At 40.0% G+C, this 24,067-nt stretch overlaps 1 long non-coding RNA gene across 1 annotated transcript in view; it reads right to left on the bottom strand.

Moving 5' to 3' along the window:
• Positions 1-250: 250 nt before the first annotated feature.
• LOC122533425 overlaps positions 251-24,067 on the bottom strand; it is an 87,343-nt gene continuing 63,526 nt past the window's right edge. Inside the window, exon 3 of the long non-coding RNA XR_006307712.1 lies at positions 251-427. This is a non-coding gene — a long non-coding RNA (uncharacterized LOC122533425). The remainder of the gene's footprint in view (positions 428-24,067) is intronic.

A 24,067-nucleotide genomic window follows, 5' to 3' on the forward strand; every position in this document is an offset into this window, starting at 1 on the left:
TGCGTGACTTACGCGCTCGAACGAGAACTCCAAGTGGAGCGAGACGCTTCATCCACGCTGTCAACGTTATCATCGGCGATGGCCGTTCGATGGTCAAACGCCCGCCCCCGAAACCGGGGGGGTCGAGCTCGTAAAATCGTCGAGAGATCCGTCCGATAACCAATGTTTTCCAATTTCCGGTAGCGTCGAACGCCCCAGCGGTACCGCGGAATCGAGATCGCGATGCGATGCGATGCGTTACTCACCGAGGGTGCGGCGTTCGCCGTTCTCTCCATAAAGAAGCTGCTTTGTCCGGCATGCGAGCGTAATCGTTGCTGGTACGAACGTTCGCTTTATTCGAAGGTGAGAAAGTTATCGCGTGGAGCTGGCTTGGAGCACGACGTGTCGTATTGTTGTTTACCTCGCTGGCGAGAAAGATACTGCGTATCTACAAATTGGAAATTGACGACTTTTTGTTATTTTCTGGAAAGGTTACACTGGCTTGATAAATATACGTGTCTATATCGTGCACGTTGCGGCGAGATACCTTGAAATTTCATTAATCCTTGTAAACATTTTCTGCGCATTTACAACACGTGGTTATAATACATTCTAAACGAAATTTAGAGAAGTTATAACTACGCAGTGATACAATAAAATACATAGAAATACGTTGAACTACCCAAAAATATATAGAATGTAAACATAAATGCAAGTTCAACATCCATTGTAGCTGCAACTGTTTTTAATAAGAGTAGAAAATCTGTATTTTATTCAAATTTGCACTCATACAAATTCGGATAAAAACTCGTAGTTTAATTGCAAGAATAAACTATTACAATTATAAATTTGGAAAATATACGTAAAAGTTACTTGGAAGCATTTAATATTTCGTGAAAATGGAATTTTATTTAATATTTATTTAAGGTGGCTATCTATATTCGTTGCACGTTATGTCTTCACCAATTGCAAATATTTGCAATAAATATTTAAGTTGATTATAATCATCAATCAATGCAAACCTGCGTTCCCTTATAATGTTAATGAAATTTCAAAACCTTTTATATATCTAACACATGCAAAATTGAATGTGGAAACTTTGTACGGTATCATTAAACGTTTTAAGAAAGAAAATATAGATTAATTATAGACACACGTTATGCGTAGAAATAGATACAACTTACTTGTGTCTTACACGAACACGAAATCAATTCTTACGTGTACACGTGTAGAATTTGTCACGACACTTAGAAAGAAATAACGTTTCGACCCATATTATTGTTTAAGAGAGCGTATTCTATATTCTACGATACCGTATTCTCAAATTTTATATTATGAAACGCGAGGAGAATAAATCGTAGAGTAAAAATCAAGTAACGAGAATCTAGAACGTATAATACAGAATGATATTCACTCTAAACGTAAACAAGATGGTGCGCCGTTCCGTGTTGCTCGTGTGAGGGTCGAAACACTACTGCCGATACTTTGTCCCCCTTGTACTAATCCGCTTAAGTAGATATACACACATCGTTGAAACGCAAATGTTACGGTACAAAATTTTACCTTATATTATATATTCTATCGTATTTTATATTATATTATATTTTCACCAAGATCTTTCGAACAATACGAGTGCAGAAAACGCTTTGCGGAATTCTATCGAGAAGAAAATTAATTTCTTTCCTTCACGTGAGAGAATGTTGAAAAAAATTATTTTTCGCGGAACAATCGTTAACGTAATGGAAACAGCAATACCTCGTTCTCGTCGAATGTCGAACAGAAAATTAATATGTAATGTAAAAGTAAAAAATCAATTTCTTTCTTTCGCGTGAGAATTTTAACTGGAAAAAATCTTTTCCGAAATAATCTGCAACACAATGGAAGTTTTCTCGTAAATTTTCTCTTCTGCGCAAGAATTTTAAACGGAAAGAAATGTTTCCCGAAACAATTTTTAACATAGTGGAACTAAAGAACATCTCTTTCACTTAGAACTCTCTATCAAGTAGAAAATTAATTTCTCCGAAAGTCGCAGTTTAGAAAAAATTCCTCGCAAAGCCTTTTCTGACAAAGTGAGAGTAAAAAGTGGTTCGTTTTCGTTAGAGAAGAAATCCTGTCCATTAGAAGATCAACTTTCTTTTCTTATGAGAGAATTTCGTTTAAAAGAGAGAGGAATTGAAATGACAAAACAATTGGACGTACATAAAACGATGAATGTTAATCTTTATTTCTAACAACAGCACGACGTCAGTAACGAGGAGGAGAAGGAAGAGAGCAGAGATAGAAGGACGAAGGAGAATGGAAAGGAAAGAGATTAGATTTCGTCCAGAGTCTGTTAGTGGAGTCATTAGTAAGGCTTCTTAACAGGCTCTTACTTCAAATGCGAGGCTAGAGTGGAAGTCGGGTCAAAGGATATAGTCGTACAAACGAGATAGTTGGACGAGGAGTTTTGAAAATTCCACGTCGACACGGAGTCCTTCTGATGCAGGAAAATCGTCACAGCAACCTATGCGATATTTAGTGAGCTCTTCAATTAAACCGGCGCTGATTGACGCATTGAAACTCGGGAACGCGTGCCACCGTGTTTTACATTTACTGATAGAAACTGAGCCAAAACTGTGATATCCGCTTCATCTTGACTGAGGTTCCAGACTTTTAGTTTCACAGATTTCTATCAATTCGCTCGCGAAGTCACTCGCACGTACGAAACTTTGATATCTGACCGTAAAGCTCGCCTCTGCCGCGATGCTCAAATTTTTATTTCCAAATCAACTTCAATTCAGTCTCAATTGAAATGACAAATTACGATCTTTCAAATTCGAGAAAGTTGTTTGACGACAGGAAAGTACTGTCAAACAACGATTTATTCCAATATTATAACATTATAGAAATCATTGTATGCTCCCATGTTAAAAAATACAATTTACGTAGTATAGTATTGATTGAAAAGAATTGCAAGCGAAGTGTTGCACTGGCGCAACATTGGCTCTTAACGAGTTAAATAAGTTGAAAATTTTGTTATACTTCCCAATGATACAAATGAAATGTCAGGAATAGAATTCATTTTTATTTAAAATCCTTTCGTACCAAACGTCACCGGTGATTCGCGGAAATTAATCACAGCGTGGACACGGCGAACGTCAAGATGAAAGATAGTTGGCATGCTCCGTAAACACATCTGTCGAGAGATAACGAGGGTGTACTGGCCGCGACTTAAACGACGAGCGTAAACGAAGCCAAGGGCTGCAAAGAGCGGTGTCGTTTCAACGTCGTCGTCGGCCAACAGCCACCGAGCCACAGCTAGAAAATTAACAATAACATTTTGCAGACGTGGTCCGCCGCGTGTGCTCATTATCTTGCTCGCTGAGATTCATTTCTCCAACGACGACAGCAAACGTTAACGGATATCGAAATAACGGCAAAAAAAAAAAAAAGACGAAAGCCGATGTCGTGCAACAAAGTGGATACACATTCAATGGAGATCGTTGACTTGGATTTTCAAGGGGCCATGAATCTTATTCAGGAGATACCGTAGATTTCTATTACAAAGGGATCGTACGTCTTTGCAGAAAAAAGTTGAATCGTACTTTACTTTCTTCACGGGTATTGAATGCGAGTTCTACGAAAAACAGCAAATCCCTCTTCCATGAAAATCATAAGTACGTCTTTACGTACATCATAGATACGTTTTACGTACATGCTGGAGAAAGAAGATACAATTTTCAGGGAAACAACACGCTGTGTTATAGTGTTCTCAGAGAGTATCTCTGACGAAGGATTCTGAATTCATATTTCAAATGACAATATCATTAGATGATAAATTCTTTTCTGGAAAATTTGTTTTAAAAGCTTCGAGTACCGAGAAGACACGTATTACACGAAACTATGTAAAATATTCCGTGTACTTTTCTTTTTTTTAAATAGTAATCAAATATATTTCGGCGGATTCAGATTTTGTTAATCATAGAATAAAGTTACAATTAGAATATATAGTTGATCTCGTTATTGGTATGTTTTTTTTTCCAATCTAACTTCTTTACATCGAAACGGCGGAATATTTTTTTTTTCCTAAGGTAGATTTTAGGTAGAGAATCTATATCAACGTTACGGTCAACTCTTATTGCATTGGCTCAAAGTTCAAAGCTTCCTAAAAGGAAGCACTCGGATCGCTTTGACACACAAACTACCATTTTATGATGAAACGAACGACGGAACACCAATTGCATTGCGTTTCTTCGGTCTTTAAATAATAATTAAATACGGATATAATACAAAATGATATATTTACAAATTTATTACCTACAATATAGAAAATATTAAATCTCTTAATGCAAAACAACCAAAACATCGTAAAATTAATCGATCACCAATATAACTATTTAATAATTAAATATATAATTACACTTACAACAAAATATTTTATTTTAAAAATAAATGATATATTTACAAATTTATTATCTTCAATATAGACAATATTTAATCTCTTTATAATTACGGATTTCTGTGCATTTATAGTAAATTCAGTAAGCACAAAAATTTTCCACTTGGATTCTATTTCTTTTATTGTATTTTTCAAAGTAACAAACTTTGCAGGATGAGATTTTGTAATCTACCAATAAATAAATATCTAATCAGTAGCTTTAATCACTAAATTCCAGATAATGTCACCCTGGTTTGTAAAACTAGTCGTTACATGTTACAACCTAATATCTAATGACTACAGCGGATTTTTCTTCAAAATCAATCTTTCTAATAGCATTCAGAAATATATGAATTCGGATAAATGTCAAATTACCAACTTCTGACCGTCAGAAATCGCTTTATGAAAACCTCGAAATTTACGAAAACCGAGCAAAGACTCGCGAAGCCTCGCAGACTCCACGAGCCAGGAGGAAGGCCATAAATCTACGTAATCTCGGAACAGGTCCCACAATTTCTCCCTTGGTCGTGGACGCGACGCGACGATACGTACACTTTGGTCTGTCACCGCAATCAACTTTGACGACAAATGACGCGGAACATCCAAGCATTCAATGCAACAACGATGATGCACCTCGGCGAGGCGCACTTGCTCCGCCGGATGCGCAAATATGCGCCGAGATTGTGTGCACTGTGTGCCGCGTAAACTCGCAGGAGAACATTAGCGCGACGGCGGAGCGCCAGATCAAACACCACTGAAATCAAAGGAAAACCGGCTAAATTATATAACGCCGCCTTCTGTGTGGCCTGCCGTCCGACCGACGATATTATCGAACCAAAAGTTACATCCTATTGTAACGCGCTACCGTCGAACAAAACGGTAATTGATTTCCGGGGTTGATTCGAAGTACCAGATGATCGGCGGTCTCTGGTTACGGTTTCGAATTGATACCAACTCTCTATACGAACTCTCTATTACGTGTATACCATTATAATTATGGTCGAGGGCAGAAGTTTGTGCAGTAGATTGATCTATCGGCGATCAACGTTCAAGGAATGAACGCATAGTTGAAGAGGATTTTTTGTTCTTAAAAATCTCGGTTCTCTTCATATACGTACTTACAATTCAATTTTGCCGGAAGAAACTTTCATTTTTTCGTACGATTTTCTCGCAAATATGAATATTGTTTTCTAAATCTGTATATATAATTAATCAGTTTCAACAGTTTCAACATTTGACATGATTGACTATTGAATTGCGTAAAATTCATATTTAATAAAATTCACACGCATACGCAATCCCGTACCTATATTTTCCAGAATCCAAAGCTCCAGAAAGAAGACTGCTGAACAGCACTGTATATTTCTATATCTCCTTCATGAAATTCCTCTGCTGCGAAACATCTTTTCCTCCTCCTTTCCTCCCTTCGTTCGCACACGAATATCATATGAGAAAGTCGAAACACATTTTCTCCATTTCATATATTTAATTGTACTTCATTCGAAGTCGCACTCTGCGTTACGAATAATATTGAGAAAAGGATCCTTTCACAAAATGAACATGCCCCAGTCGCGAGTTTTTCTCCTTTCGCGAATATTCGAGCAGTAGTTCGTTTAAGGCCAGGGGGGTTGTTTCTTAGAACGCCGCGTACATCGTCGAACGCAGCTTAAAAGGTGCAATTAGCCCGTAGGAGGATTAACGCCGGTCCCGGGATAGAGGCGCGAACGTGGAACACGTACACACAAGTTGAGTGGAAAATAACGGTGCCGAGGGTCGGGAGGATGATCATTGGACAATATTGTCCTCAGGTGTTCGCGTCGCAGGACGTAATGCGTCCCGGAGGGGAGCGTATTCGTGATTACAGTGGAAAGCAACTACTTAGTCGGCGACTTCTCGAGGCACGTCGATGGAAATGCCTGCCCTTCGGGGGGTTATCGCGCGAAATCAAGACCTCGGAAAACTGGGGCCAAACATAAAGCGCCGAGGTAATAAACGTGGATTAAACTGATCAATTTCATCAGGTCGTATTCGCGCCGAAGGAACTATAAAGTAATGAAATTAATCGTCGTCGTCGTAACCAGCCTCGTTAGAATCAGTGCTCTCCGTCGAGCGTTTAAATTAAAAAAAAAAAAAAGAAAAAAATGATCGTGAAGTGTTTCGGAAGGCTACAAGTATTATTTCTAAATTAATCGTCGTCATGAAAAGTCACAAGGACTGTATGTACATGTCAGTGCTATAAAATTTCAATGGCAAAACGTAAATTAAATTTTAAAAAAAGATTGAGATGTTTTGGAAGATTATAGATACTCGTTTTAGTCATTTTAAAATAAGGAAACGTTTTTTAACATATTGATAATGTTCAGGTTATTAAATTAACACAATCATAAGAAGAAGATTATATTAGTTGATTATATTAGTTTTTAGTCGAATTGTCTGTTCTATCTCTAATTGTCACTTTTACTTATCTCTGTATAAATTCTTCAGTACAAATTCGACGCAAAATAGGTCATAATTCAGTATAAATAAACATTCAACGTACCTTCGAATTTTATATTTAAAAGTTATTCATCGTTCTCCTAATCTAATATACAGCTGCTTATTTCATTTTCAGAATTATGTCAATTCGCAATTCAACACGTAATATTCACCGATTTTCATATTAAAAAATAATTCATCGTTCCATCGTGAAACGTATATTATTTCATTCTCAACTCAGACATTCGTAAAATACGATATCGCTTCAACCAATTTCGCCGTTCTATACATAATCCGTAACACCGTTCCGTTCAAATGATTTTCAATCACGACGAAATAAACAGATTTCTAAGAAGTTCGTTACCAATGAACCTCCGAGGGGGGCTTTAATATTAGCAGCTCGTTGTCGATCACTTCGTTAACTCCGGCTGTTTCAACGTAATGTAAAAAAACGCGCGGCGCGAGGGTTTTTCCCTCTCGAGGTAACGAGACTGCCACGAAGAATACGCGTCGCGGCAAATTAACCGGCAACCGTCCACCGCTAAAATTACCTTTAGCCGGGATTAGATTAACGCGTCCGCGAACATTCAAGCTACCCTCCTCCCCCGCAGTTCTACCTCGCGGTAACGCGGAATATTTCATTTCCACGGTTGGTCTCGATGCTGGAACAACACGGATTAAGTAATCTCATTTCCCGCTTTCTGAAAGGAGACCGGGGAAATCTACGCCCTCTGCGAGTCGATTCCGGCGAGGCAGCGAAAATGTATCGTAGAAACTTACGTGCAAAGTAGAAAGAAGCTCGTGGACGAGAGTAACTTTGTCTTGCGAGCGATTACGTTCGTCTCGAGATCAACGAAACGAATTTTATTTCATCGATTATATTCTCCATTGACGCTCTTGTTTGATCGTGCGTGATTTCTTTTGAATCTTGATTAGTGGGAAGATCTTTAGTTTTACAAGGGCAATAGATTTGCACTCTCAGTGGATTTGTAGAATCGAAGAATTTAGAACACTGTTGGTTTGTCTCGAAAATCTACCAAAGTAAAAGGGCTGTTGTGTTACCTACTTCCAATAAAATTAATAAATGTTATTACCTACTCCCAATAAAATTGATAATGTTATTATATAATAAAATTGAAGTTAAAGAGCTGTTATACCTACTTCCAATTGAAATTAAGAAAATATTTGATGCGACCGATTGTGGAAAGTGATACAAAATTCTTTGATAAATTTGTAAAAGTAGACATCATTCAAATTGTCATCACAATTGCTTTGAAATTGAAGAAAGAATGTCTTACAATTAAATTTAGTTATTACCAGACAGTCTAAAAATTTCTAAAGTATGTGATTTTCTAAAGACGCGTATTTTATTATACCCATTGACAGTTGCCAGAGAAACGTGTGTATCGCGGATTAGATCGTATCGATAGGTCAGAATTCTCAATCGACAGCTACGAATCTGGCTTGACTAGCTAAATTCTACAATTTAGACAGACACCAAGTAAATCCCACAAATTCTTGATGACACTAACCGAGTCTGAGATAGTGCCCTAATCGGGGCATGATTCTCCCACGAGAATCCAAGGATTTCGAGTGGCGACAGACGTCTTCTACGACTATTGCGATGTAACCTCTTTGCATTTTCACGATATGCAGGGATTGTAGATTATTATTTTAGCAGGAGATAAATATATGTACCAATTTGTTACTACTATTTTTATACATCTAGATATATATACAAAATTCAAATACGTAACTTTTTGTACCATTTTTATACACAACATCTATCGTGTCTCGCTGCACTTAATTCTTACAAATTGGAACGATAACAATCGTCACTTTAGTTGAATTAGCTTTTAGCTGAAATTATTCTAACGAACATCTGACACAGCGTCACGCATCAAGGCACAACTTGTAGAACTTTCCCGCTGAATCATCCTCGATCCTGTTCCAAAACACCATTAAACATTTAAGTATGTAAATTCGGTAGCCTGTTTGCCGAGTACGGACAAGTTAGTCCCATTTCAAACTGTCCTCGTGAATGGCGGCAGAAAAATCTTTGCCTCTTACGAACTAGCTGATGCTAAACTTTCCCGGCTAAACATTACGTTTATCTCGTCGCGAAATGATGCGTTCCAATCTACATATTCAACTCGTGATTCATCGTGATTAATTATGAAATATTCTGCTATTCGAGGAATTGGGCGACATCGATATTGCTAATCAAAGAGACGATTTATTTAGAATTTATTAAAAAATAAATCATCAAATAATTGTCAAAGATATCGACAGCCACGTGAACTGGACAAGTTGAAAGAATTGACGATATTCGACATTAGTAAATTCTCAGACCTTGTCCTTGAATTTATAAAATACTTTGCATTCTTGGAATTTTGAAGTCGAAGGCAATGATGAAAAAAAATTAATCGAATTCTTGGAATATCCATAGCCACAATATTAAAATTTTTATAAGAAATTGATTAAGAAATATTGCAAATGATACGCTGGATCGACGCAGCATTCATTCCGGATGAAATTGACAAAAGCTTTCAGGCTTCTTAAAAAACAACAGTAAAGTCCAAGGCCATTTAAGAGCAATAACATTGGCGAATGAGTTCCTCGATAATAGGTTGCAAGTCTACGCCCGGTAAATGGATCACGGCCTCCGAAAAGAGGGAATGAAAGAGAGAGAGAGAGAGAGAGAGAGAGAGAGAGAGAGAGAGAAAGAGAAAGAGAGTGAGTGAATGAGGGTCGAGTGACGCATGCAAATCGACTGGGCGTTGCTTTCGAATCAATGTTCTTGCACGATTATGCTTGTGTACCCCGACTCTTTGCAGAATTTTCGCGTAGATAAAAGGAAAAAGTTTTACAGAATTCAACCGTGAGATATAGTCTGATAAAATTACGTGGCATTGGTTTTCTATTTCCTCTTTTTCGAGATAATTTAATCTCCATATAGAGAAGAGAAATTTTTAAAAAGTAATGAAAGTTAATTCTTCGCTATCCACTATCCAAGTTTTTATCCATTATCCTAGATAAATTATTAATCCATTATCCTACACGGATTTAAGAATTTATTTTGTTCAAATTTTAATACAATTTCGTGAGAAAATTGCAATTGTTTTTCGTTCCATTTGTTCAAATTTACTCATGTGTTCTTTTTTTTCGAAACTACCGCAGATCTGACAACGAAATCAATGGACTATAGAGGACTAAAGGTATCTTTACCGTGAATAGTTACACAAAGTCACATACCACGTTGCGCGTTGTAAAATTTTCACGACAAATATAATTGAAACAAAAAAAGAAAAAAAAAGAAAAAAAGGATTACTCTCACTGCCAGCAGGGAGTCCCACGGAATTTTCCGAGTAACCATACGCAGGAAAGCCTCTTCTGCATGGGCTGTTCCCCGGCCTATTATCCGCGCGAAACGTATCTTGGTGCACGCGAAGCGTCACAACGCGGCTCTCGAATCGAATTTCCAGCCAGCCGAAAGTTATCCGACACCCTCCAGCGGCAGGCTGGAAATCCAGGAGGGAGGAGACGGGTGGTTGATGGGCGTAGAAAGGGTGGTCGATAGAGAACGCGGGTAAAAACGCGTTAAAAAAAAAAGAGAGAGAAAGGCCGGTCGAACGCTAGACAGAGAAAGAGAAAGAGGGGGAAAAAAAGAGAGGGAAAGCTAGGAAAAAGGAAGAAAAAAGCGAGAAAATGCGGCCGGTGAAAGTCGACAAAGCGTCCGCCGGTACTTTTTTCATGCGACGTACGGCCCCTTCCTTTTTTCCGCCCTGACAGCGCGCGAAATTCAATTTTCGTGTCCGCACGCACTGGACCGGAGGGTACGGGCGCGATTCAACGGCATACGACGATACAACAATGCGAGACCACGGTCCACCGAACGCCCGTGTACGCTCGGTACCATCGTCCCAGCGATAAGCGAGCAAAGCCTTCGCCCGGCGCCACTTCGAACGGTACGCGTCGCAGGATGAAACGAGCTTTCGCTACTGCCGCTGTTCCCGACCCATCCTCGGCCTTGCACCGAGTCCTTTGTACCGAGATAACCCAACGAGTCACTCCATGCGCCCATCCACGTGTACAGTGCTTACGCGAACGTCTTCTCGGCTACGCTACGCGAGCGTTGCGTGTGTTGGCTGACAGCAGCGTGCCGTGTTGCGTGTCGTGAACGCAGCCCGATTCACCGCAAGTAATTAGGTGATGTGTTTATCGCGCATCGGTTGGCCGCCGCCGGCGCGGCCGTCACGCTGCTAACTAGTTATAATCGATTATCGCCCCCGAGGATCCGATTCTTCACAGTTCGTCAGTTCGTCGTCCTCGCGGTGTCGTTCTACCTTCTGTATGTATGTGTTTGTGTGTGTGTGTGTGTCGTCGCGTCGCGTCGTCTCGCGTTGCGTGCCACCCGTCTCGGCAGGTACGTGCAACGCGTGCGTTCGTGCGTTGTACACTTTGTTGCCATGGTGAGTCGAAAGCTCCCTTCCTCACTCCCCGCCAGCGAAAAAGATCCTTTGTGTCCAGCGGGGTGCTGGTCGCGACACGGTTTACCGGTTCACTGAACGGGTGGTTGATATCTTTAGCTGGAAATTATTCTGCCCACTGCTGGCAATTAGCATCGATTCGCCCGTTTCAGGGGCGGGGGGTTGTTCGCGGCGGCCGCCGGCTCTGCGGTTAATCGGATATCTCGCGTTGTTTGCCGCGCGATCGCGGGAAAAGTGATCGTCAAGCTGAAAATTATTGAACCGGGAGAAAGGCTCAAATTTCGTGCTTGTTCAAATTTCCCTTCTCCCGAACTTAATATTCGTGACTCCATCGACCGTGTAATTGTAAAATCGACGCGCGCGTGTTCCTTTGTTTTTTTTTTTCTTCGATCGTTGCGCACCGAGGAGACTTTACAGGCAACAACAACGATTATTAGATACAAAAGAAAAGACTCGTTGACCCGGCGAGTTGAATAAAATCGAAAGGGGTAACCTGGGCCTTCGAGTCTCGGGTTGGACAATTGGATCGAGCGATTCTTCTCTTCTTCCTACGGAAACGTTGCCTTCCCCCAGAAGACTCCATTTCACCCATGTAGCAATCCGGCTACTTGTTATTTTGATCCTCTCGACCTCTTTACCAGATTTATTCCTTTCCTCGTGGGACCGTAAATGCCTCCTCCCCTCCCCGTTGGACCCTCGCTCAAAGATAAATTCGAAAATTCACTTCCAGTCGTTTCGATCGTACTCACGCGGAAAGCCAATTTATACGTACCCGCCGTAACGGCGGAGGCGCGATCGATGTCGCCAATTTTTTCACAGTGGCCGCCCGACACCCGATTTTCATTGTTTGCCGCGTGAAACCACGGAGAAACGGACGTCGACGAGCGGAGTCCAACGATTTCCGACGAGCAAACACTTGGAGAATCGTTCCGCCAGGTGTAACCCTCTGCGCGAGCACGGACGATTCGTTCGGGGATCACGATCCGCTCGTTCGCTCGGTCACGTTGATCCACCGAGATAAAGCCACCGCTGGAGAGGAACTTTCCCCTTTTCCCCGCCGCTTAAAAGCCACGATCGGACTGTTCTCCGAAGAGTAACGCGTATCGTTTAACATGTTCCGTGGTGCGTGTACTTTCCGTTCAAGCCATTTGGAATTTTCATTGGAAGAATTTTTTAAAAATTTGTTATAAAGTTATGTGTTTACATTTTGCTATTGTCGTATCGTATCGTATGCACATACGAGCATTTCTTCCAACGGGAACTTCAATTCGATAAGAAGACGCTGTAAAATTTCTTCTATTGAAATAACGTTAAAAAGTTTGGTTAACAATCGGCAAAAAATGATACCGTAAAAATTGTAATAACTATGATAGTTGTTGATAAACAGCATGTATGATTCAGCCATGCTTCAACAAAGTTCATCGAAGTATGTCTTTGCGATTGTGAGCAAATTATTATCATTTAATATTATTTATCAGTATTTAGTACTATTGCAACAGATTGAATAAATAAAATGTTTTATTCTAAATTAATTCTGACGTCATTAAAAAATATTATGCAGGAACATACTACACTCGCTTGGTAGAGTAAATGGTTGAACCATGAGTTTGTTAAAACAATAAATTTAAGTTCATTGCTTCGTTGGTAATTTTTGCGCTATTATAAAAATTGTCAGACATAGTTCAAAAACAAAACTTAATACCACGCCTCACGCGGCTCAAAACGAAAGTAAGCAGAAATCGACCCGAGAGGGAACGTGTTAAAGGGAACACTGCTAGGAAGTCTCGCGAGAGAATCGTCGATGATAAGTATCGCGAGATTGAACGAAGAGTTAGGCCAGATTTAACGAGCTCCGATACTCTATCCAAAAGTCGGTGCCGAGCAGCAGTTCGTCGATTACCGGAAGGAGCGGCGGCAAGTTCTCCCTGGCTCATCTCCTCCTGGCTGGATTTTTCCCCACGTGCCACGAATTCCGCTTGTCAAATTACGAAGACGAGGCGGAGCGCAAGTTCCTCGTGCCTAACTCCCTCGTCAAAGTGAGTTTCCGTCAGCGGGATTCCGCGGCGCCTCGAAACGTGCGTTCGTCTTTAAGGGGCTGCGAGTCACTGATATGCACCTCACCTGGCGCATTGTTTTGGCCGGGGTGTTACTTCGTAGTATGCGTGCAATCCCCTCGAACCCTGTCTATAGAATCCTTTTGCCCCGAGTGGCATGTTAATAACGTCGAAAACTATCGGGATACGGGGTACCATGAAAGGGGTAACATGGCACAAGTTTGCCAGTGTCGGATTGGCAAATCCGCGTGAAAATTCCCTTCCCAGCGACAGATTCGACTCGAGGGGAACTAATTTCAGCCGCCAGTCTCTTCGTTGAAGCTTCTTCAAGGTTCTTTCGAACTCTGAATCTGGATAACTTGGTCGGTTATTAATTTTCATCAGGGAGAGCGTTAGTCGCGCCAGTTTGCCGGCGCTTTCAAACGGAGCACGATTCGATCGTAAAAAATAATCGAAGGCGAGTCTCTTTGGGGCGCGGGCGAAGAATCGACGAGATTACACGGAGTTCGGTCTGGGAATTCCAGTTGGATCGAAAGTTTATTAAAATTTAGTTACGGCTACGAACACCGAGCGCGGCGGCAAGGGTAGTTTCAACCTCTCGTATTGTTTAACTAGAAACTTCCGCTTTCACCCTTTCTCTCTCTCTCTCTCTCTCTCTCTTTCCCTACCAGTACAGCTGGGCGTGATTAAAGAGCTACCTCAACGCTGTTCTCGCAATGTAGCTCGCCGCTTCCAGGAAAGACATTGTTCTGAAACTCGGGGGCTGTTCATGGTACGCGCGTATCGACTGGTAAGAGAGCGTTTTCCTCGGCTTTCCGCACAGGTGACGTGTATAAACTGGAGAAAAATAACCCGGTTACAAGCTTGGGAAACAGAGGGGGAGCCATTTACGCTAATCGTTACGTAGCACTTTTTAACAACTCTCTTTCTCTCTCTCTTTCGCACTGTCGTTCTCATTGCCTCCTCCCCTTCCACCCCCGTTTCAATGTTGCCACGGTTGCACTCCCTCCTCTGGCATCGCGATGTAATTGATATTTGGCCAGGTGATTTATGAAATTCTCATGGAACAATTTCCCTGGTAAATTGGCTGCATATTTCTTTAACTGAAAACTCGTCAACTCGTGACCATTGCGTTACTCCGTGAAAATAAATACGCGTTCCCGCTTTAAACACGCCGTTCTTCCCTCCGTTTTTTTCCTTTTTCTCCCGACTGTCTAGTTCATTCGTTCGTTCGCGCGAAACGAACCGTTTGCTTCCCGACTGAATTCTCGTAACCTTTCACCTAGTCGTTCGCACGACTAGCGTGAGCTATGTCAAGAAATCGATCAGTCGGAGAGGTAACATACAGTGAGAAAAATTAAAGAGTAGCTGTTTTCGTTAATTAATATTTCGTCAAGATCAAGAGAATTAAAATGGGTGAGAAATGCACCGTTTAATTTGTGAAATTCTACAAATAAATTCACCAAAGGCGTAACGAAATTTCAACGATGGTTTTTCATTCATAATTCGTAATCTGTGACTTTTCAATTTTCTAGTATCGCTAGTTGAAAAATTTTGGTGCAACAAACAAGAAACGAGTGTCTGTTAACAGTACTCTCTGTTGGCTTTTTAGTTTTTAGTTTTTATTTCACGACGTACGAAAGGAAAAAGAATTTTTTTTTTAAACAGAAAAGTTGCCACAGCCTTTAACGTGAATCTTGACACTCTATAAACTTTTTCCATGATGACTATTAAAATGCACCCGATCGAGAACTTTCGGTCGCATATTATGCATACATATTAGCCAAGAGACAAAATTAGCGGGCAGTTTTTGCGCGATACAAAGTCGAGCACGGCGAAGAAACTTGCAAAGGTTTCGGGAGGGAAACTTCCTCTCGTCCATTTTTCCAACCTCGGAACCGCCCCCGACACTTGTTAAGTACCTTATTTGAGTTTCAAAGTTGAACGTCGCGCTCCTTTTTCCTTTCCCTCCGGCTATTTTTTTCCCATCTTTTTTCTTTCTTCTTTCTGTTGCTGCGCACCTGTCCGTCTCCGCCCGCTTTCGACGCGTCTTTAATAAAACGGAGCATCATCTTTCGCGGCGACCTGTTTGGTTCAAAGTACGGTCCTCCTCGAACGTAAATAACCGCGCGTCTCTCCAGGAACCGTTCCACGAGTCGATCGATAAACGAAGTGCCACGACAGAGAAAAACGAATCAAAATATTTGCTGCAACATTACGACTAGACCGCGGATTTTTATGCGCTTACGAAAAGTATAATTTCTAGGTTAATTTAATCATCAATGTTGATTCGATAATTAGATTTTTTAGATAATAACAATCGTCGCATGCTGAAGAAACATTTTCCTTCGCGGCACTAGAAACATAACGGGGCAACTGTGGGATTATGTAAATTTTCAAATAACCACATCGACGCGTAACACAACTATTAATTTAAGTGTAAATATTAAATATTAGATAGATATATTAATACAAAAATATTAAATAGAAAAGCAAAAATTAACAGAATATGTATGAAATACACAAGAATGTAAAAAATATCCAGTTAATTTTTAATACACAGATTCCACTTGTTTAGATCTCATTCATAAAGATATAAAATTACGTAAATCCGCAGTCTTAAGTTTTCTTGCTTCTGAGAAAATATCTTCATCGGAATCAGAATTTGCAGAATCTGCTCAATTCTCTCATCGATACTTACTTGCCCTTCGATATTATGTTGTGAATATACTGTTACATTTTAATGTTGCAACTTGTACTACGTATTAAAAATTTTTATTCATAAAGAAATTAAATTAAAATTTTATACGTGAACTACAATTTTATATGTGAATTTTTAGAATTATTTTTTCGACACATCTCAAATACATGTAACACTTATCCCATGATATTTCGTAAAAATCGATGCCAAGTTCGTTAATAGAAATGAAGTTGTTAAAGCGCGTCTGATTACCGAGACCATTCGTAGTAGCTTTTCAAAATTAACGCAGCCGTTTGTGAATGGATCACCATTACCGAAAATCCACTTCGATCGTATTATTATCGCCCAGTAACAAGCAGTATGCGCTTCTATCTCAACGGCAATCGTGCGATTAAGTTTTCGCAACGACAATTAAAGACAATTAAGGACGATTGTTCATGGGAATGACCGACCGCTCATTTCGTGCTTTGACTTCAGCTGGAAATACTGTTTCATTCGTTTCATTCGACTCTCACTCGGTACGAAATTGTTTGCTCGAATTGCTCGGATGAACCGGATTCGACGTTTCGACGTTTGTTTGTCGAGACGAACGTGTTTCTTTATCGCCGTGCAAAACCTCGCGGAACACATCGGTTTTTAAAACGCTATTGCGCCGGGGAAACCGATCTGTCAGCCGCAAAATCCATTCGCCGATGTAGTTAACGACTTTTCCTGATGCACGCGATCACGCCGAGACCGCGTACAGGGTGTTTCGTTAAATGGAAAAATTTAAAAGAGGAAAAAATATTGGTAAGCGAACGTAAAACTTCATAAAATAAACCAAGTCCTCTTGTTTTCGACATTTTCATTGGCACTTTTTTGCGCTTGTGGACATGTAGCCGTTGTATCCTACTTGAAACTGTCGTTTGAATGACCCACCTGTGCCCAAAATTGTGAGGAAAAAGTTACGATTGCAACAGATTGCGTTACGAGCAGTGTCTGATCACATACTGTCCGTTTTCCCTTACAGCGTCTACCTCTCTGTTTGTCCGATTTTCGAACTTTAATCGTATTTTCACGAAATCGGTATTCAATAAAAGTAATCGCTAGACTGCTGGATTGTTATATAAATTCATATTTTGAAGAAAATAATGAAAGAAGTAGAGTCTCGGTTCTATGTAAAATTGTTACTAAAATTAAGTATTATAGAAAGCACTATACTTTGAATAATTTATACATCTCTTCGCATTATGTGCATTTTCTACAATCTTAAAGTTCCTTCTAAATATAAAAATATAAAAATTCGCTGTCTATTAATTATTATTCGACTCTCATGAGTTGAAATTAAATTTATCGAGATACGTCTAAATTTAAAAATCTAGTGAAAAAATAAAATTAAAACTAACAAGCTAATACAACTAATATTTCATAAAACTAATGTTTTCTGAAATTATTATTACGTTTATTTCGAATCTGTGAATGAAATTTGCAGTAATTGATGATCGGTATGTTTGTTTTTAAAAAAATTCTCACACGATTCCAATCGAATGCAATTTAACTGACCCACTGTTAGATCTTTAGAAATTTGTCGTATTTTGTTCTGTTTAAACTTCGACGATGTAAGAATTAGCTCGTTGTTCCTATTGTTTCCGATAATAATTACCGAATCACCCTGTACACGCGCACTGTGACAAGCTGCTAGTGGACAGAAAAATGGCGCTGGTCATTGTCGCACCGGCACGACACGTAATTTATGTATACCGTGTCTCGACGTTGCGATAATGAAAGAGCCGCGATGTGGATTAATTAAGCTGCTGTGACGGAAGAAAGAGGGGGGAATCGTGAAAGCCGATTCGTGTCGGATCGGCTTCAATTATACCCTTTACATTCTTTTTTTCCCCGACGTTGCTACTGCAAAAATATCGTTTCTTTCAGCCGATATTTAACTAACTATTTAACGTTACACCGGTCTTCTACCACGTAATGCTCCACTTAATTTGATTTTCCAATATTTTCATCCGATGTGAAACGTTCTTCCTCAAAGATAACAGTTAAATACGATTGATGTAGCCAATGACGCTTAATTATACATCCCTGGCCTGAATTCTCTCTCGTCCGTGCTATTTATACGATGAACCTCTTTCGTCCGGACGTTCATCGTTAAAACTCATTAATCCTCCTCAGTCAGATTTTCTTTTGATCTCTCCGTCATTCGTGTACAACATTTTTCCATCGTTTCAAGACGGTAAATCCTCCCCGTAGAAAATTCAACGAGCCAACACAGCCGAGTAATGAAAATGAATTTTTTACAGGTCGTTCGTTTCTCCACGATCGATTTCGTCGTGTCAACATTAAATCCTTCCTGCGAGTACGGAACACGTGTAAAGGCCAGTTTCTGAAGTAGCAGACGAAAGTTCAATACTACTCTTTTGATGGATTATTGCATTACAGTGTGACAAATAAATCCATTAAGTTCAATAGTTGTCTCCGAATTGTTTCTATGCTAATGTCTGAGTTGGCTGCGACAGTACAGTTTTTTCTGCAATTTTTTTATCAAAATCTATCACTTTTCGGTCCATTGTAGTAGGACTAATTGTAAGTTTTTTTCAAATTTATACAACGCTAGTTTTATCCATTTAAATTTAATTGAAACAGTAACAAATTCGGTATATTATATTTAGACTGTAGAATTTTATGCGGTTTTATACTGTGTACTCTGTTTATGAATATTTTATACACTCTAGCGTATCATACATGTGTCTCCCGTAAATCTCTGTATCTTTAAATTTCTCCAGTCTAACTACATCAATCGAAAGACTATTATTCGAAACACTAAGAACAAATATTTGAACATTCCTCAACTAATATCCGCAGTAAACAATATCGAAAGTTTATTATCATCATCCCAAGTATCGTGTACTGAATATTGCGCGAGTGTATATATATACTACAGATTCTAAGACGGGTTATGAATTTTATTCATCGCTTGACTCATAATTTGATAACAGAGCGCAATAGTCTATCAAGCAGACAATCGTCCCGATCTTCTCCCCCAGCTACTACATACGCTGTAGCCTCGCTCTCCAAGTTGGGGCGTAGCTTCCAACGTGAACCGAAAGAGAACTTTTGTCAACAATAATTGTGTTTCTTCCGACAGGTACACACAGGGTACCGACATTACCACTGTGATCAGTTCGCGCCGCGCCAGTTTCTGCAAACGCGGATTATACGTATAATAGATATACGTATGAACGTACGTACTCTTTATAGCTGGCGCGCGCATTTCGTTTCCATGGACGCGCACGGGCCTTCGGTGTCATCCATTGTGTCAGCCTGAATTCAACGTAACTAACCTAACTCGGTTGCCTTCTCCTTCGTCGCGCACTGGGTCATATCAACGAATCCGAGTTACTCGTGTCTTTCGGGCGTCGCGACGCGTTCTGCAATTAAGCGACTCGCGCCTGTCAGCCCTGTCTCTATATTCTGTTACTCTATCCTTGGATCATGATAGAATCGCAGCGAGTTAGAAATCCTTTGTGACGCGGCGTTCACCTGAGACTCCCTTTCACCCCCGTTGCGCAGTGTAAACACGGGCAATAAATATCCAGCATTGCTCCGAGAGCTTTATTGCGTGCACCAGCACCGGCTTGTAATGGTCCGGGCAATGTAATTGGAATAAACGCACGGTGGCGTAGCTAGGATCGCGTGTGTAATCGATTACGGACGAGTTACGACTCTACATGCAAGACGATACTTTTTGATTCAAGTTCATTCGGGGAGCTGGGTACCATTATCTGATGAGACTAATTGGCATTGTTTCCTTGGTTTTTTTGAGAGATTGAATAATTCAAAGGGGACGAGGGATTGGTGAAACAAGGCACTGTTGAAATGAATATTACGTAATACGATGATAAATGAAGTATATAGCAGGTGAATTCGATGAATCGAGTTTGGATCGACGGAGTGATTTAATTCTGTTGTTGGAATGTACATAATTAAATTAAAGAGAATAATTATCAAGAATCGGATCAATTTTTCGTAGAGGGAACTCCATTCAACAAATGTATGAAATTGACAAGCTACGATTTACGAATATAACGAATATAATGAATTACAATACTTGGTAATTATTAATTCAAAATGTCATAAAGTTTGTTTCATCTCTGTAAAATAGATGACTGTAATAATTTATAATGATTTTATTTTGTTTTGCACTCTTCGTGATAGAAAAATTACTGGAACATCATTGAGAATCTCAAAATTAATATAATTGCATTGCGTATTATGGTCCCCAATGTCCAATTAAATATCAGAAAAAAAATGACTATTATTCACGTGGATACAATGACGCTTTCTACAATGTCTACCGAGTGATTTCTTAAAGAGAGATTGACATATTCTTCCCTTCCACCACGCGGTAAATCAAATTTCCAATGGCTCATTCTTTCTCGAAATATTACAGTCCGACGTACTCCAACAAACACCAAATTGGTTACACGTACCCACAAAATAAATTCGTGAGAAACGTTAAAGAAGACTGTGCACAGATATAATTCGTGGATGTTGCCGGTAGAAACTAAACGCTTTGCGTTCGGATATTTACATCGTTATTCGACGGGGAACACGTACTTTCGTCGTAGACGTCTCTGACGGTTTGCTCGTTTGGCGTAGCGTAGCGTCACCCGGGGAGAATTACAAACGTAATTCCGGAAATCCGCCGCAACGTTCCGTGAAAATTCTCTTTCAGCCGGGTAGGTGGTTTGTTACACCGCCGGAAGAAATTCCATCGGCGAAGCAATTAAATTCTAAGACGACGCTTCTAATGAATCGGGCTTTTTTTAATTACAAACGACGAGCACGGAATAAATTGTAATGAAGCTGGCTGCGAGTGGCACGCAAGGGGTGGAGGGTGGCCGGGTGCACACGCGGCTAACGTCTTACGCGCTCGTACGTCGTCTCGTACCCCTCTGACTGTAGACGTTTCCACGCCGAGCTGGAACACAGTCGCATTCCAGAACAGTGATTTTAACAGCGTCGTTCCACCGAAACGTTAGGATTACTAGGAGCGCGCGCGCGCGCACACACACACACACACGCGCCGTCGCAGTTTAACGACCGTCACGTTCGAAAGTAATTAGGTTAATTCTACTGAAAGCTTGTGTGTGCCCTGGTACGCCCGAAATTATCCGCAATTTCGCCGCCGTAAGACGACGAAAAAATTACTCTCTTATCCAGACGATCGCCATGATGATGAAAAGGGGGCGCAAAAGCCGGATCAATAGAGTGATTATTTGGAATTAAATAATTTTAATTTGCTGTTCAATTTTTTCCCTCTTTTTAACTAAATGAAATGAAACAAATAAAACTGTTCGAGTTAAACGGGGGTGAAAAGAAAAAGAGAGTAAACGCACGAAGGACGATCGAAGGGAATCGAGAGAGGATTAATTAACGTTCCAATAAGGGGGACACGGTGGAAAATTACAAAATTGAAAACACAGGGGCGAACGTTGTGCCAGCAACGGGGCTCGGGTTATGTGGTTAAATTCCACTTTAAATTTCCATCGTGGTCACTTCACCGTGCCAAGCAATTATTCCGCGACTCCGTTAATACAACGCGATGGGAAAATATGCCAACACACAGAATTCGGTAGGGGGAAGGGGGAATTTCGCTACGTACGTCGGGCTCGTTAGCACCGCCCGATGTGAATGACTTTTACGATCGTTAAATACGAAACGCCAAGAGGGTCGTTTGGTAAATAAGAATTCCAAGAATGTGCGTGTTTCGACCGGTGACCGCACGAAGAAATCGAGCAAGGGGGATAAAGGTATTTTCATGTGGTACTTTCAAACGTGAGCGTGCATAAGATCGCGATAACATCGAAGAACTTTTTAACAATGGATACAAACGACGAACTTGTCGACGCGACGCGATGTTTCATTGAAAAAAAAGCTCGAATACGTGCTGTCTGATAGGAAAATATTATCGTACTTCTTGATATTAACCTCTTGAGAACGAGGGTTAATACGTGATCGCCGGAAAGTTCAAATTTCACATAAATAATACGTGCGTTTACGTGATGCTTCGATATAAATATATGTAATGATGGATTGTATGTTAATAGTTAATTATATTGCGCAAATGATTATAGCTTTTGAACGGAATGATTTCGACATCTCTGACAGCCACTGATGGATTCCTCTAATGAAATAGGATTTTCGTTAATATATAGAGTACTTGGCGACAGTACTAGAATAAATAATAATTGACAAAGTACTAGAATGGTACTCGTAGAATATTGTCCCAAATACTAATTTTTAGCCTATTTTGACGAAACGATACAATCTTCTTTTCAATACAAGTACAATTTTTCTATTTCGTCTCTCACTCACAAGGCTGAGAATCGCCACTTCGTTGGTCTCGTCCATTAAAGTGTGAATGTTTCTTACACGGCGATTAATTATTCAGAAATTAATCTTCGTATTTAAAATGAACCGTAAGGAAAGGAATGGGCAAGTTAGAAGAGGAAAAGAGAGAAGAAAAATCGGGAAAAAAACCCGGGCTACTAACGTCACGAAAGTACTCGTGCTTACCGACTACTTCCTGGACGTATTAAGTCCGACCAGCCATACCGCGACCGTAAGTTTTTCAATTTTCAAGCTTCGAAACTCGAAAGCGACCATGTTATCATCGAGAACTGCGTGCCGGCCGTAAAAGGGGACACGGAAAGCACGTCACGCTAATCCGGCAGCTGTACAGTGGCGTGCAACCGTGCGCGGAACGCTGTCTGTAATTAGTTTTGCCATTAGCGACTTTGAAGTTTACTCCGGCGATAAGCTTTTGCCCACGGCTGCGCCGGCGTCCTTGCGACCGGGTCGCTCGCTCGAATTCTCTTCGTTTTCTTCTCGATGCACGCGATGCTCGTCTACGACGCGACACGACGCGACGCCATGCGACGACATGCGACCCGAACCGACCGATGTCACGGTTCCGTTTCATGAATGTATAACGTACAGTTAATACGCACACACGGATTTTGGAAATACCGTCTTTAATATCACCGATGATATTTCTCCACTTGTAGGATAAAATAAATGATATAATATATGACATTTTCCCACAGTAGAAGCGAGGAATAATATTGTACATATGTCATTTTTCAGATGAAACTTTGATACTAGTTTTTCAGAGCATCGTGCATTTAATCGTAGAAACGTCGCATTTAATTTCATCCATTTCTCTATCAGTTAGCTTCGTTTATTCTTGAAATGAGACTATTGCGGATATTTTTTGAATAATTCAAACACATAAAGGATTGACAAACTAGGATAGAAGATGTGAACGATAAATTCGTTCATTTTCAGTTGTTTCGCTATAAAAATATCGAATATAGACGAATATTCTGATATTTTTTGTTATAAATTTTTTTGATATTGAACGACGTGTTTTATAAATTATCCTAATTCTCAATATGATTATTAATTGGCGATGGGTCAAAATTTAATAGGTAGTTGATTCGACAAATTCGTTATGTTCTTTTTCGTATGCAATTTGATAATAATACTAACATAATAATATAATAACAGTATTGAAATAAGATAAGCACGTTTTAATACGATTTTCGTTGTGTCATAACGCGTATACGTATGTTTTGTACGTTAATCTTTCATATTTTCTTGTTTATATAATGTTCCAAGCAATTGCTATACAACGGGCTTTATTCTACAGTTAATTTCAGTAATGAAGTGACTTGCAACGCAAGAATTGAGTAATAATGCCACTCTCAGTCAATGGCGCGATCATTACGTCGTTAATTTCGAATGAAGAGTTAATATGCATGCGGCGAATGTGAAAGAGAGAATTGGCATGAAATATTCATATAAATCAATGGTATCGATAGTGAGTAACGATTGATTCGGAGAACGCGTACGCAGATTAGAACGTTTGGCGCAATATGGAAGTTTGACTGTGTGA

Source organism: Frieseomelitta varia, unplaced genomic scaffold, assembly GCF_011392965.1.
Source record: "Frieseomelitta varia isolate USP_RPSP 00005682 unplaced genomic scaffold, Fvar_1.2 scaffold_529, whole genome shotgun sequence".
NCBI classification, from domain to species: Eukaryota; Metazoa; Arthropoda; class Insecta; order Hymenoptera; family Apidae; genus Frieseomelitta; species Frieseomelitta varia.